Source organism: Haemaphysalis longicornis, unplaced genomic scaffold (assembly GCF_048455015.1).
Source record: "Haemaphysalis longicornis isolate Haplotype H1 unplaced genomic scaffold, Haemaphysalis longicornis Haplotype H1 scaffold_5, whole genome shotgun sequence".
NCBI lineage: Eukaryota > Metazoa > Arthropoda > Arachnida > Ixodida > Ixodidae > Haemaphysalis > Haemaphysalis longicornis.
The window spans coordinates 132,619,350-132,634,771 of record NW_027526385.1 but is presented as its reverse complement, the minus strand read 5'-3'; the positions used below and the strand labels follow the sequence as shown (position 1 = coordinate 132,634,771).

At 44.8% G+C, this 15,422-nt stretch overlaps 1 long non-coding RNA gene across 1 annotated transcript in view; it reads right to left on the bottom strand.

The window, feature by feature from the left end:
* LOC144139405 (uncharacterized) overlaps nt 1-15,422 on the bottom strand; it is a 51,442-nt gene that overhangs the window by 32,386 nt on the left and 3,634 nt on the right. The window contains exons 2-3 of the long non-coding RNA XR_013316190.1: nt 13,014-13,110; nt 2,285-2,343 (exon numbers count right to left, since the gene is read on the bottom strand). This is a non-coding gene — a long non-coding RNA (uncharacterized LOC144139405). The remainder of the gene's footprint in view (nt 1-2,284; nt 2,344-13,013; nt 13,111-15,422) is intronic.

Below are 15,422 nucleotides of genomic sequence, written 5' to 3'. Positions count from 1 at the left end.
CCCTATCCTCGCGTCTTTTGGATAAGGGATCACTGCTACGGCCACCGTGATGGGAGCATTCCCTTTCATATCACCACAACATTGAAGATTTTTCACATATTTGTGAGTTGCATCTGTGAGGTAGTAAAATTACATTGTGCAGCTCTTAAAATGCGTGCATTAGACTGCATGAGGCAGCAGTATTTTTAAATAAATAGATATGTGAATGTATTACGGTAATTAGAACATTTGGCACGGTAGTTGCGAGAGTAACCATAATCTTTACCTCTAAAATCAAATATGTCGGTGAGGAACGAAATAAAAACGAGGAATCTTCACCCTTAGGTGCGTGTAAATGAAATAAAGCAAACTAAACAACACAGAAAACTAAAATGACGCAAAGGATAATGGTTTCTTTCCCGTATTTTAGGATGAATTCCTGGTCACCGTATTTGCACTACGCATGTTAGATACATCGTTCCCTTTTTTCCATAATCACATATTCACTCTCTGTCTGCTCTACGCACTGTACGTACACATTCTCTTCTCCAGCGAACGATAAGGTCTCTAATGGCGGCTTATTTCACTACAATTACCCTCTTTGGATTCCTAGGCACGCTGGGATATCTCTAAATGAGACTGCTGATCTCCAGTACGCATAGCCATCTATGGGTGCGTCATAGGTTTAATTCCGCCTCAATGCTTATTTACACTGACCAGACACACTCAAAAGCGAAAGCTTCATGAAAAACAGTAATTTGTTTGATATTCAGTCGCAAGTTTCCACCGCCTAAATTTTCAATAAAGACTGAATGGTTCCCTTTATACAACCTTGAAGTTGCTTCAACCGCTTTTTCCTGATGTGTACCGCCATTATGGTCATTTGGATACATCTCAGCGGATGCAATGCCGTTCGTGAGGCTACTGAAGTCAAAATAACACCGTCTACCGGTACCAGTTGGTCTTCCGGTGTTTTATTTGAATCAGATACCAAGTTTTAAAGCGAAGCTTGCGATGTCTCACTTCTGGTGGTGTTAGGAGAAACGCCTTACAGGAAAGCCAACCTTAATTCCGGGAAACCAATTTTACACAATTGGGTAGCGTAAACGCCCCCCCCCCCTCCCACCGCGTAAACATTTGGAAGTCTTCACAGGCTTAAGGGGTCCTATTGGTCTAGTTGATTGCAATCTAACGCCATACAGTTCAGTGATGGGGATAATTATGAAACCGTTCTCAAACAGGGCCACAAATGGCGTGTTGATTGCGTCACACGCTTAATTAATGGACATCCAAATGAACTACAACGCTGAGGTAGCCAAATAAGCTTATTAAGACAACCCAACCCCAACATCATAAATGAAAAGTTGTAACATTACGTTTATTTATCCGAGAGTTGTTGCTCATTTACACTTTGGCTGATTAGATCGTGGAATTCGCCTTTGTATCAGAAACGTTTCGTGCTTGGACCATCTTTCTACCATGAAGGGGCGTCAGTTTTCTAGGTGCAGCTTCTCCGGCGTGGCATTGCTCATCTGTGCAGACCTTCCTTTATTTTGTGGGTTTCAAGAGGAGTTCAGCCGCTTTCAGGACTTTCATAAAAAAACCTAACTGATTTTCGTTATGATTGGGTTCATTTAGGTTGGGAACTTATGGATGTTTTCTGGATTTGGAAAATTCATAAGCTTGGAAATGGAAGAGACAAATATCGCTTTTATTTTTGGTGCGGCCGTTACTCTTCTAGACTGCAAAAAATCTTTAAACGCCGGTGGAGTTACAAATATTTTCAAATTATATCGATTTTTAGCAAGATGGAAAGGAGACCTTACGGATAATGATTCTATACATGCAACTCCGGTTAATATTTTTTTTAAATTTATACAACTTTTTTCAAGCTCCTTTTATTTTGAAACAACTGTGCAAGTCACATTAACTACATTTTTTCAGGAGACCTCTTCCTGAAATTCTGTAGGGAAATTGGACCTACCATTCAAATGTAAAAAAATTAATCTCTGAATGCTTATAAAGGTCAATTGGTGGACGCTTGTACCACATTTTTCTTTTTAGTTTAAAATTTGAAGAGAGTTTTGAGAACGTTTATCTGCTACAACTTTAGTGCGAAGTCGACCTATGAGCAAACTGTCGGATTTGTTTTGAGCCGGAGGAGTTCTGCGAAGTCACCAATTTTTTTACATAACGAGCGCTTTTGAATGAGCACTCTTTGTAAGTAATGTTCATTTTGCTTAATTTAGGCACATACTCATTAACATTATTAATACACAAATTTTGGTGCTTGTACACTACTTACCGTAATGGGATCGACAACAGATTTGCATCCCGTAATTGTTCTCGAGGCCATCAGCATAGCTGCGTAAATTTATTCAGCAAATAAACAATCAACGAAAGGCACAAAATCATTTTAAGTATCTTTCTTTTTTAGCTGTTTGGTTTACTGCATGTTGGTTTTATATCACCGACAATATTGGAGCACTACTGACTTGAGCGGAGGAGATATCCCCCACCACACCTCGATCTCACCAAGGAAGAAAGTGTAATCTTTCGTCGCCTCCAAACAAACACATAGGCACACGGAATAATCATGCACCGCATTTACCCCACGCAATTCCCTTATCTCTGCGCTTATTGTGACATACCCGACACCTTGCCGCACATGATCCTGGAGTGCCCTTGCGAAGACCGCCGCCCAGACCCACCTGCGGATAGCCAAACGTCCTCAACAATACAGACTTCTGCACCACAAAACAATGCAAGCGGCCATACCACCGGTGACCACGACATCGCTGAAAAGTGGGAGGCACTGCCGGTGTCCGAGGATCCGGAGAACCAGAAGAATCTGGTGAACCGGGCGAAGACGGCAGCCACCTCCAGAGGTTTCCTGGACTGAGGAGACCTACCACCTCGGACCGGCAAGGGCCAAGTCCTAGCTAGTCTTTTCAGGCAATAAACGTTTATTTCTCTCTCTCTCTCTTCTCTTTACAATTACGTTTAAACTGTTTCTCAAAAGTATTCGTGTTATCATTACCCTCCAAAAGTTATTTCAATGCGGAAAAAGTTCTTTCTTACAAATAAAGCCATGTTAGTATATGTAAATCTAGGCAATTCTTCATGGGTGGGTGCCCAATGCAGTAACAAAAAAAGTTTTGGCTTGTTTTATGCCATAGCGGCTTACTAGAACAGTTATAACAGAGCTGAAACCTCGCCCATCGGTTTGTTCGGGCCAGAGGAATAGGCTCTATGGTACACTTGACTGAGCAAGTTATAAAGAAAGCAAGTCCCGTTATGGGTGCGCTATTAGGACATTGCCGTTATATACCCTTCCTTTAATGTACCACGTACTGTAAAGAGGTAACAGTGTTGGGAGAAGTTTTCAACCGCAGACCTGTTGAGGAGCTTGCAATGTCCCGTATTTTCGTTAAGCAATGCGAAAATATCCCGCTGGGTGCATGAGGCTCTGTCATGCGCGTGCGACATCTGTACCGCAAAGCAAGCTTTCTCTTCGGTTCCGAGACTCCCCCAACCCCCCCTCCAACAAAGATGGCGGAACCACCTATCAGCATTCCTCTGCTACTGCTACTACTACTACTGTAACAGGCGCGTGCCTGTGACTAGTTGTAGAAGAAGGGACCGCGGGAGAAAGCTGTGACAGCTTTTTCCCGTGTTTTGTTTTTTGTATTTGTGCTTATATCATACGAATCAAGGTTCAATATTATTATACGACATCAATTGCAGAAAACTGTCGCCTCCTGTTACCCGTGCTCGCAGGCCCAGAAGTGCACCTGAGACAATACGACGTGAATAGGGGGAACGTGAAGCAGGACCACCACTTATATATTTTGTTACGTAGCCAAGTACTACACAGGTTTCTTCAGGGAACCAAAGTTTATTCGAGCTAATTACTAAAGCTTCGCTGAACCAGTCAACAACATGGTGTTTGCGAGCGAATTAGGCGAATCAATGGCCGCGGTGTTGGCCGTGCCAGCATTCATACTTTAGGGTTAACACTTCAAGAACTATTGAATTAACTCTAGAACTTTGGCCATCAACCATGAATCTTTCATTCTAATAAAGACGGGCGATACTTAAACTCTTTCCAGTTTGCCCAAGTCAATTTCAATTTTCCGCGTTCAACTGCCCCAAGTCGGGTGCCAAGATGCCAGCGCTGCCGTATGGAGGAGACGGGCGTGAATACACGCAGCCTACTACCACGATAATCAAACGACGTTGCTCTACTTGAGTATACAGCTCCTCATCATTGCGCACGTGAACCTTTTCTTTTGACAACGGCACTTTTGTTTTGCAATTTCGGGACGCTGCCAGCTATCTCCCGCAGAAGCGGGTGTTTCTCAAAACGTGACCCACCGCGTATGTGCGTTATCAAAACTGACACGCGCATGTCTGTTAGTTCTTATTTGCATATATAGGTGGGGTGGTGCGCTGCAAGACGAGCCACACGAACCCATAAGAAGCAGTCGGAGCTGTTTAGGAGCTCACAAATTACCCCGCTAGGCGTATGACGCTCTGTTAAGTGGTTGCGACATTTGTCCCGAGGAGGAAGCTTTCTTTCCGGTTCTGTGACCCGCCCAAAGATGGGACAACCACCTCCCAGCATTATTCTACGGCTACTACTACTACTGTCACAGGCGCACGCACGACAAGGGCTGCGTCGGTGGCAAGCAAACCTGACTACGTCATATAGGCTCGTAGGTTTGGGCTTGCACGGCACCACCACACCTATATATGTAGTAATAAACTAAAAGGCCTCAGCGGGTCAGTTGTGATCACGGCTGGAATAGGCGATTACATTTTATCTACCACTTTGCTTCTGCATAAAGACCGCAACCAGACCTATGTCATTGGCATCCGTGTGCATTTCTCTTTCGCCGTTTTCATCAAAATGAGGGAGCACAGGCATGCTTTACAGGCTTGTTGCAGATCTTTGTAAAGCCTCCTTTTGGGCGTCCTCAGAGCGGCAAGGTGTGCTATATATCACCAAGCGGGTGGGTGGCTCAGCAATGCGTGCGAAGTTTGCGACGAAACGCTGGTCGTACGTGCACAGTCCGAGCAATCTTCGCACGCCCTTGCAGTCTTTTTGCTCTTCCGTAGTTCGCTAAGGCTAAAGGTTCTCCGATTCTCCGGCGGTTCTCCGATAGATATGCAAAGTGCGACGGCAAATGATTCAAACGGGCTTGCCCATGCTTAGCCCGAGACAGATAATCGTAGATGCCACTCGGCCATTGACAGGACAGGGGGCGGGGAAAGTTTACAGAGAAACTTCGAAGGAAGAGTTGTTTCTTGGGGCAGCGATAGTGAGTGTGGCTGGCATCTCCGCAATGGTAGCAGAGCAGACGAGGATCGACCGTACACCAGACATCGCTCTTGAAATGGGTTTTGCACCGTTGGTGGACCGGTGGACGACAGGGCACGGTGGTATGGAGCCCTTTCGTGGTAGGGTAGAGGTTGGCCAGTGCAATGAACTGTAACCGCGTAGCCCATGTCTTGCAGGTTGCGGAATATCGTGGGGTTCTTCGGGCGGCCTAGCCAGTGCTCCGACGTAGGCCACCACGCTAGCTTCCGGTGTGTCAACCACGCGAGCTACCGCACCTACAGCCGCCCAGCGAGGTACGCCGATAACAGAACACAGTAGTAAGTAGTGCCGAAGCACAACCGTTTATTTTGGAAGTACCAAAGCAAGCGAGCAACAAGGCTCGACAGCGTTCACGAATAACGCCATGCTGGTCGGTATCGCGAACAGAAGTACGGCACTCGGACGCGCGACAAACAACAGTTCCCACCTGAGATATACGTCCGCCGTTATCGCCGCGTTGTTCCGCCGATCCTGCCCAGCCCGGACATCTGAACTCACTCAGTCTTCCGCGCGCGCAGCCTGGCGTAGCCAGCGCGCCTCTGCCGCACACAGACCGGTCTTGCAAGCTCTTGGAGGCGCCGACGAACCAGCCGAGCACCGGACTGGTTTCCGCGCGGCACGTCTCTCGCCGCTAGCACCGGGTGAGAATCGCGGGTCGCGGTTCTGCATGATTCCCAGGAGGTCGCACGGTGATTCTTAGGACGTGGAACTTTCAGTGCTTGATGTACTTCGTGACTAATGACGTCGGTGAGGGAAGCGACGTGAGGTTCCGGCGACGTCGGGAAAAGTTTCCGCAGTGCCTCCCTGACGACTACGGGGACGATTTCTCATACTGTATCGGAGCTGATAGTAGCGACACGACCATCTCCAAAACCAGAGTGTTGATTGGGCGTTCGTACTGCCTCGTTCAAATTTCAGCCGTTTCTCCATCGCGGCCCTCTCAGACGTGAACTCGGCTAGTCTTAATAAATGTTTTTCACCACCACCACCACCGTTTTAGCAAGCTATCGAGAAGGCAAGCGAAAAGCTAATGTTTACTCCACGCCTCAGGAACCGTACTTTTCTTTCCTCATAACTTCCGGGCCCGCACGTAACAATAGTCACTTCATTTATTAAACAAACAAATGCGCGCTTTCATTTGATGCTGCGAGCGTGTTTTCAGCAACAACTCGGCCCTTTTCGTGCGTTCAAGAGTCATGGGCGTTTTCAAAAACTCGGCGTTTATTATGCTCTAGTTCACATTGCTGCGCTCGTGGTTCTCGAGCCAAATTCGGACAGAGTCATTGTTAAAAAAAACACTTGCCTAAGTGTTTCTTCGTCGTCTAATTGGTAAAGTGTGCCGACGCGCTCGAGATATTCCAGCTATTTATCACGATCTTCTGAACTTTCTGAAGAACTACAGGAGAATTTATAGCCTTGGGCATGTTCCCCGTGTTGTTTATCATGGTGGCCACGGCGTTTTGTTTCTTCACTTTTTCCGGCAGCAATACACAGTCCGTGTGATGACCATGCTGTTGGGGACTGGTACGAGTTGCGCTTTCCTGTACACTGGCTGGGGATTTTGGGTTCATGTACCTCGAACCTCCAGCACATGTCACGTAGCCAATGACGACACGGGTTTCTTCAGGGAAGCAAAGTGTATTGCAGCTTACGTTTGGTCCAATAAACTTTCAACAACGCACCAACAACGTTACGTGGGTAGGGAACCGTCGGCAATTCGAACACCATGCTGTTTGCCTTGCGAACATTTATTCTTAAGGTTTAAAGAGGCCCTAATAGGTCGGAATTTCAAGTATGCTATCGCTAGATTAGTGGTCTTTTTTTCGTATTTACATGTAAAGTTTGGCAACCCACCCACCGCGGTAGCTCAGTGGTTAAGGCGTTGTGCTACTGAGCCCTAGGTCGCGGGTTCTATTCCTGGCCGTTGCGGCCGCTTTTCTGGTGGAGGCGAAAAGCAAAACTGTCCATGTGTACAAAATTTCGGCGCACGTTAAAGATCCCCAGATGGTCAAAATTTAATCCTGAGACCTCCACTACGGTGCGCCTCCTCACCGGCGTTGGGTCGGCGAGTTAAACCCTATAATCAATCAATGAGTTTGGCAACCATTCAACAAGGCTTTGACGTAGATTTTTGCCTCTGACATAGCCTGTATGACGCATCTGGCGTTAAATGTTACGGCACCGATATTGGCGGATTGCGTCAAATGCTTCATCCAATCAGCGGTACCGGCTCTGGATGAAGACGCAGGTGGTTTCGGCGCCTGAAGCGGTGTTTAGGAGAGCGAAACTTCGGCACGCCGTATCTTTATGGGGACGAATGTGTGTAGTCGCGATCCGGCACACGAGCTCTACGGAATTTGCTGGTATAGCGCGGCCTTTAAAAGATTTAAATAACGCTGGCAGAAACAGGGCGTCTTCTCCAGGCAGAAATGCTACGCACGCGACCGTGAAAACCATCCGCCTTCACGGTGAGCATAAATCGCGCGCAAATTGGAACACACCGCACCAGCAAAAACTCGGTGCTGCCTCCCAGATCCAGGCTAATGCTGAAAATCAGTTTACAAATGTATGAAAGAGGATGATAGTGCGGTGAAACGTCGCTCTGGGGATTGTCGTCGCCGAGGACTCATAAAGTGCTGACCGAGTTACTGCGGCGATGCAGTATTTTTTGCGCTATGCGGCCTCGGAGAGTCCTGTTCGCCGCGACAGCGCCGCGTGCAACAAAGGCAAGCGGGCCACTTGTGTAGGAGGAAATATTCTACTATTGCCGTGAGCAAACATGATGTTTTTGAGCCCTCATATCTGGTACTCAAACGATGATTTCCCCTATGCTAGAAATGATGCGTCATCGCTAGCACTGCTTACTCGAATATCAGTGCCACAGAGCCAGTTGTAGGCTCAGCCTGTGCACCGGTTGTCAAAAACAAAAATCCTGACGAACCGCTAAGGGAGCCATTAGCAGCGTGTATATCCTATCGCACAGGACATGCGACGTGTGTTGAGCTTGTTTTGCTCCAGCTTATCAGTTTGTAGCATCCAAAAGGCTTTGCGTCTTGAGGAATGGCTGAATGCCTAAGGCCTTAATTCCTTTGCCATCCTAATTAGAATTCCTTAACCATTACAGAACTAATAATCATACTAAGAACGCTGGCTAGCAAAGAGGCACATTCCATTCTGGCGACGAAAGGTGATACAATGTTTTCAATTGCGATAGCCAGTGCGTAATACAATAGAAAAGCAAAAACACCCGCTAACACTGCTAACACTGCTGGGTGCAGCCAACGGCTACCAACAAAAAACAAAATAAACAAAGCAGAAAAAAAAGAAGGCATACTTTATGGCGATATGCGCAGATACACTACGAGATCTTCGGAATGAGCTGGAATTTATTTTTCTACCTTGTGGTGAAATGAATGTGAAAAAACCCAAACAGTTGCGGTTACAGCAGAGATAATATAATCAGACTTCACAAGCCTAGAACTGGTATCATGTTTTTAAACCCCATATGACACTTTTTTCAGGTTACCTTTATTTCCACCCATACGCTTTGAGAAGATTTCTATCCTTCAAATTGTCACGTAGTCAAAGACGACGCGGTTGTCTTCAAGGAAAATAAGTTTATTGGAGCGAAGTTTTGCTTCTCTAACAAATCAAAAGAATACAGGGGCGCCGAAGCAGCGGTCAACAGAGTGACTTGCGCAGGCGAGGGTCGTCGAATCGAATGCCGCGGCCTCTGCTCTGCAGGCTTTTATCTTTCGGCGCAAGTGTTTCTGGAACCATTGATTTACATCCAATTACATTGTAGATCACAGAAGATTATTCTGGGCTAGCGACGTTAGGGCGAAACAGTCTGCTTATCTGAATGTGATAGCCCGTGCGGCATAAAAATAAAGAATGGAAGACGCCCTTTGCTTGGAACGCAGATAACAAAGTCGGGCTTGACCCGGCAGTAAAACCAAACAATAAATAAGCAAACCCATACATGGTTCCCGGCAATATTTGCCTGCTCTCGACGAGATAGCGAAGGGTCTTTTTGTGCTTTAGTGGTGTTATGCTCGAGGTGTTCGTGCAAAGGTTTAACGTTTTTTTTTATTTCTTCATAAGCTCTTATACTATAACCTATAACACCAGCAAGCTAGCAAATGTGGAGAGTTCGCTGTCAAACATCTGCATCACAATTTGGCAGATATCCACGTAAGCACAACTGTCAATTTTTTCTCTGAAACAGGGGCCTTTAACGCTGGCTGTCTGGACCTGGCCTTTCAAAGTCATGATTTCTCTTCCGCATATTAATCACTCCGTTTGAATTGCGTCTGTAACAACAAAATATCGGCCGAGTAGACTGTGTTATCACTTTTACGAGTCAATTTAGTGTTTCGAAAAAAACGGTGAGTAAAAAGAGCAAAATCAAAATGAATCTACAGGATACGGCATGACGCATTCAGGCAAATTTTGCGAAAGTGATTTGCAAGTGCCGTCGGCCTCCTTGTAACGGGGCTACTGCCTGATTTTGAGGTCATGAGTAAATCACGTGGAAAAGCTTAGAAGTACATATTTTAATGACATTTAAAATAGGTGGAAGCTCTGCTGCGGGAAGACGTTCCGGGGGCATATTGTGATGGCACGCCGGAGGAATTTGAAATACTCGAAAAACCATTTACAAAGGGCGCAACCTATGCTGCTGTTTCAAGCATAAAACAAAGTTTCAGGCATTTGCTTGTGCACATTTAGGTAATGTTCGGTTTGGGTGCCTCATCGCACGTACTTATTGTAACCACCACGCAGCAAATGTCGTATCTGTTCATGTTGCTGAAGCCGATTACTCCTAAGCCGCACGCAAACAATATCCAGGCTCACAAATGAGTGCAGATAGCGTAGATGTGCGCCTGTATTTAATTGTTTTGTCTATTAATATGAAAAGTATCATAACTTACAAAATGAGACACTCCAAAGAAAGCATGCAAAAAGCAAATGGTTTTAAATGTATAAAAAGTTTTGTAGGCACACTAGCTGCGAACGCCGGCATAAACATCTGTAAATATACTTTGCAACCGAACTATTCCAAGAAATGTAAAAAGGCGTGTTTTTGACAATAAAATTGCTATTGTAATGGCCCAACTACTCAAGTGAGTTCTGCGAAAAGTAATTGTTTAAACTCATAGCTAACGCGAACATAATAAGAGGCCTGATTTAGATACACCTATACAAGTTCAGCAAGCACACACCCACACGTTTATACGCAGACGTGAGCGCACACAGGAACGCGTATGCAGGTTCGTGCAATTAGGTGGGTAGATACACAACCATCAATCTCGGCTTGCCCCCATTACGGACGGAATGTCGTGATATCTATATTTTGCCAACTAATTTCGTTCATTCCTTTACCGTTTAGTATTTCTATTGCGTCTCACTTCATGTTTAAACAATTACGTTTCCGACTAAATTCAGTGTGTTGTATTCTTCATAATGAACGAAAAAGAAAGAAAAAAACGACACTTAACGTTCACCGAAGTTGGGTACTTCGTGCCTGTACTTCAGGAAGCTCCATGACCTTTTCCGTTTGGAATAATAAAATGTTTGTGGTCTCCAACATTCGGGAGTTATTTTACACAGGCTATCCGGGAATTTTGTGTCAGACAGAATGAGATTGCCAGACAGAAATGGCTCTATCCGAAAGCGGTAGTGTGGGTACGTTTGTGGCGTGAATGTCCAACGAGATGAAAGATCCACCGAGTCGGAAGGCCCAATACGTCACCTGAACGGCGAGACGAACGGCCCACCGAGACGGAAGGTCCAATCGTGCCTAAATGCCCAACTAGACGAAAAATCTACCGAGTCGGAAGGTGCAATCGAGCCTGAATGTCCAACAAGACAAAAGATCAACCAAGTCGGATGGTCCAATCGAGCCTGAATGTCCATCGAGATGAAAGATCCATAGGGACGATAGGTCCAACAATAAGATACGTTTAGTGCACTCATTCCGATAAAGCGGATAGCGATGTGTTTGAATTAGTGCTGCAAAATTTTCCCGCATCAAAAATAGCTGACCTTTTTGAGAATTGTGTTATTCTTACGCATGTAGGACTCAGTTTTGCGTCCATGTAACCTGTCGCAAGGTAGCTTATCTATTGATTGATTGATTGATTTATTGATTATTAATTGATTGATTGATTCATTAATAATTGATTGATTGATTGATTGATTGATTGATTGATTGATTGATTGATTGATTGATTGATTGATTGATTGATTGATTGATTGATTGATTGATTGATTGATTGATTGATTGATTGATTGCGGTGTTTAATGCACCGACACTACACAGACGACGAGGCACGCCGTAGTGGAGGGCTCCTGAATAATTTGGACCAACTGGAGATCTTTAACGTGTGCCCAAATCTCGAAGACACGGCGGTTTTCGCTTGTCGCCTCCATCTGAAAAGCGGTCGCTGCGGCCGCGAACCAAACCCGTGACCTAGGGCTCAGCAGCACAAACATGCGCTTATTGTCGCGTGATGTTCTGGTCAATTTCCGCAATATCGTATGTCAAAAAGCAAACAATACAGTTTTGTTTTGATACTTCTATTCTTCGGGCTAAAATCCGTTATGTTCCTCACACGCAGTGTGGTGGCATCCCTAAGTACACATAAATTTTGTCTTCAGAAAAACATAGTTCGATAATTATCGGTAGGCTAGAAAAACAAACTATTTAAACTTGCTATTTTTTTTTTAATCAACGCATGATCTATCCTATTGGGTTGGCCGGCGCACTAAAAAACTTGGTTCAAGCTCAGCTTGACGGCAGTAAATGTGCAGACAAAAGCAGCTCGAGAGAAAGCGAAATGCACAAATTGAATCGGTTCAGCATTGACAACCAGCCCTGTCACTCTTTCGCTCCGTTGTTTCAAATAATTCCGTTCATTATTGTACAATTGTAGCGTTTTACATGGGCGGAAAGCGAAAATTGATCCGAAGATGACAAACATTTTCAAAGTATTGGAATTCAGTTGAAACTGGAAATGTCTGAGCAAAAGATACTGTGAGGCTTTGCGGACAGCCGGGGGAGGAGGGGCTGGGCAACGGACCAATTTATGACGCCTAAATGATTTGAACGTGCGCAACACTCATGCTACATTAATGTTTTTGCTTATGCTGCTTTATCATTTTGCTGCCTCGTTTTTACTTGATAAAAAGTGCAACGGTCGTTGCTAGGAAACAAGCTAAAGATTCGTGTTCACAAGCTCAATACCTTATTTTTGCATGGAGCAGCCGTATTATAGAGAAAAAATGGTTTAAAATGAGATTGTTATATTAACGCATTTCTAATGTCAATGTTTGCAAAGGCAGCAATACCGTTAGACTATTCTGTGCTGCACGCGGAATCGTCACAACGATATGTGACTTTCTCTATTTTTCCCATCATTGAGCTGCTTTGTGAAACAAAGAGCCCACGGAGAGTACTGCGAACATTGCACATGCCAGAAAAAAAAGAATTTTAAGAATTTTACACACCATAGTTAATAGGTTGCTAAGTAGCAACCAACCGGTCTTTTTTTTTAATGTGTTCACCTGTGTTTGTATTTTCAATGCATGGACGAGAACGAATAAAATTACTCTTTTTCGTTTATACTTTCACTAATACCGCATTTACCTTTTAAAGCCCGAACGAAGAAAAAAATACAATGCGAGGTCGGAGGCGGCCCAACCAACTGCAGCAGTATCACCAAATGACGCAAATTTATCTTGCGCTGTAATACAGAACGACAAAGATTTTAGAGTTCATGCATTCGCACCTGCGTTTGTGCAAAGGATGCTTTTAGGAATTACTTTAGTGCAATTCGCGACAAGTATGTGTGAGAATACAGCTATTCTGGCTCATTTTCGGAGAGTTCGAAGTATTTTCGGTTTTGGTTTCGCCGTGCAACACGCCCATAGTTTCCAACGATATCTGTGATCGTTCATTAGCCATACTTCAGGAATCACTATGAGCCCATGGCCGCAGGTTTTTGACTTCACAGGCGGACAGCATAAACCGGATGAAATAAAGAAATTCGGGGGTAAACTGTGGACTCAAGCGGCGCCGGGTAGGAGGGGTTGGAGGTCAATGGGAGAAGCCTTCGCACTGCAATAGACCTGAGTAGGTTTATGATGATGATGATGATGACCGTTTGTAGCGAGCAAGTATTGTTTAATACAACTGACGTTCAGCGCTTCGCCGTAAGCTTCAAATGCGTGTGCGACGCGCACGCCTGTAGAAAATCTAAATGAAATTAAAACTAATATGCGTAATAAGGAAATGAAACCAACTGATTTTTTTTTTCGTAAACCATAAAGCCATCTTGCAGGCTGAAAGAGCAGACCTGTGTTCAGCACGAACACACATTTACTTTCGGTAATGCTGCCATAAAAAAAGTAGTAGCTGATCATCAGATATTTGCGGGTGCTAGGGTAAAGCCTACAGCACGAACGTTATCCAAGCAATGGTCAGCTTAGCAGCTCACTCAAAGTACTGTAATCCAACAAGGTAACAGCAATGTCCGATGCAATGTTGGAAGCGCCTGTTTTGTCCTCGTTCTTGTGTTCATCTATTTGTAGCTTTAAAACCCTCTCGAAAATGTCCTGTATGACGGGGGTTAACCTCAACATATGTAATTGTTATTTGTAAGCCTCGCTGCATATTACCGAAGCCTCATTTGATAAAGCACAGAGTGTTATCATCCACTATGTGGGTTCAGATCTAGGACCAGATTCTTTTTTTATTGATGGAATGTGTTTAATTTGTCCATTCGTTGAAGATGCGGCGGATACTATGAAGAAAATACATGTAGGTGAGATCCGTAGGTACGGCAGAGGCGTCCCCAGGTTCACCATCTCAGATTGAGTGGAACACCGTATTTCAGCCACTGCGTCCACTTCGGCTCGGCCTTACTTACTGCATGAAAGTAGTACTTGCTAGCTTGAAGTGCCGGAAGGAAGTTTACGCGGCACATTTCGGGAGTCAAACAACATCTAAATAGTGAATCATGACAATTTGTGAAGTATGACCAATGCGCGACCACAGATAACGTCAAAAACCGTGAAAGTATTTACGTAGAAACGAAACCGAAACTGTCTCGAACTCCCCCAAATATATCGCAAAAATAAATTCTCCCAATTGCACTTTATGCCACTAGCAGTAATTTTTTTCTAAAGACAAAATAGCATTGACAAAACCGCAAGGGCGTATGCACAAAGTTTAGAACGCTAAACAGAGTCCAATCGTATTTTAAGACAAGTTGGCTCTCATAGGAAACGTCACGGGGTGTGCTTGTACAATGGGAGAGATTTTAAACTATGTGTACACAGCTGGTTGATTGAAAATGTATTGTGTTAGAAGAAACTTTAGTACTATTGGCAACAAGCACATGTATCGGAATGTAGTTGTCGTTTATTTTAGGAGAGTTGTTCAAACCGGTTTCGGTTTTGGTTCCCCCCTGCAACATGCTTGGCGTCCGACGCTATCGCTGGTTGGATGTCGTTGCCGGCTGCATGATAGTTCAGACAAGGCTGCCAGCCACGCTTAAAATAGTAACGTTCACTAGGCGAAGCGTTCGCAGTGGCTGCGCGCCCTCCGCATATTCGCGGACGCTTACTTTGAGGTGCTTTCCCCTCAACTTCGCAGCTTCCCTTGCTTGTCTCTGTGCCGTAACAGGCACGTTCGCACGAGGTTACGAGTAGGCGGATTCGCCACTGTGCCTGCACGCTGCCGGTGATATGTCAACATCACGCTAACAAAAACTTGTCAGCCCGTCAGTGTCTGTCTAAACGCAGTGTAAACTCGCTTATATTGAAATGATGATTGCAGCGCAAAATGTTAAATGAAGTAGAGAAAACCTTACCCATACAAAAAGAAATCACATGAAAAAAAAAACTCGACGGGAGATTAGAACTTCCTGCTACGATGCACCTTGTGCTTCAGAGCACTCGTCCATGCCACATAATTTTTCTCTTCGGCATGAAAAACATGCGGTTATTATGTCATACAAATGTTAAGTTATCCAAGAAGGATAACACCACCCCA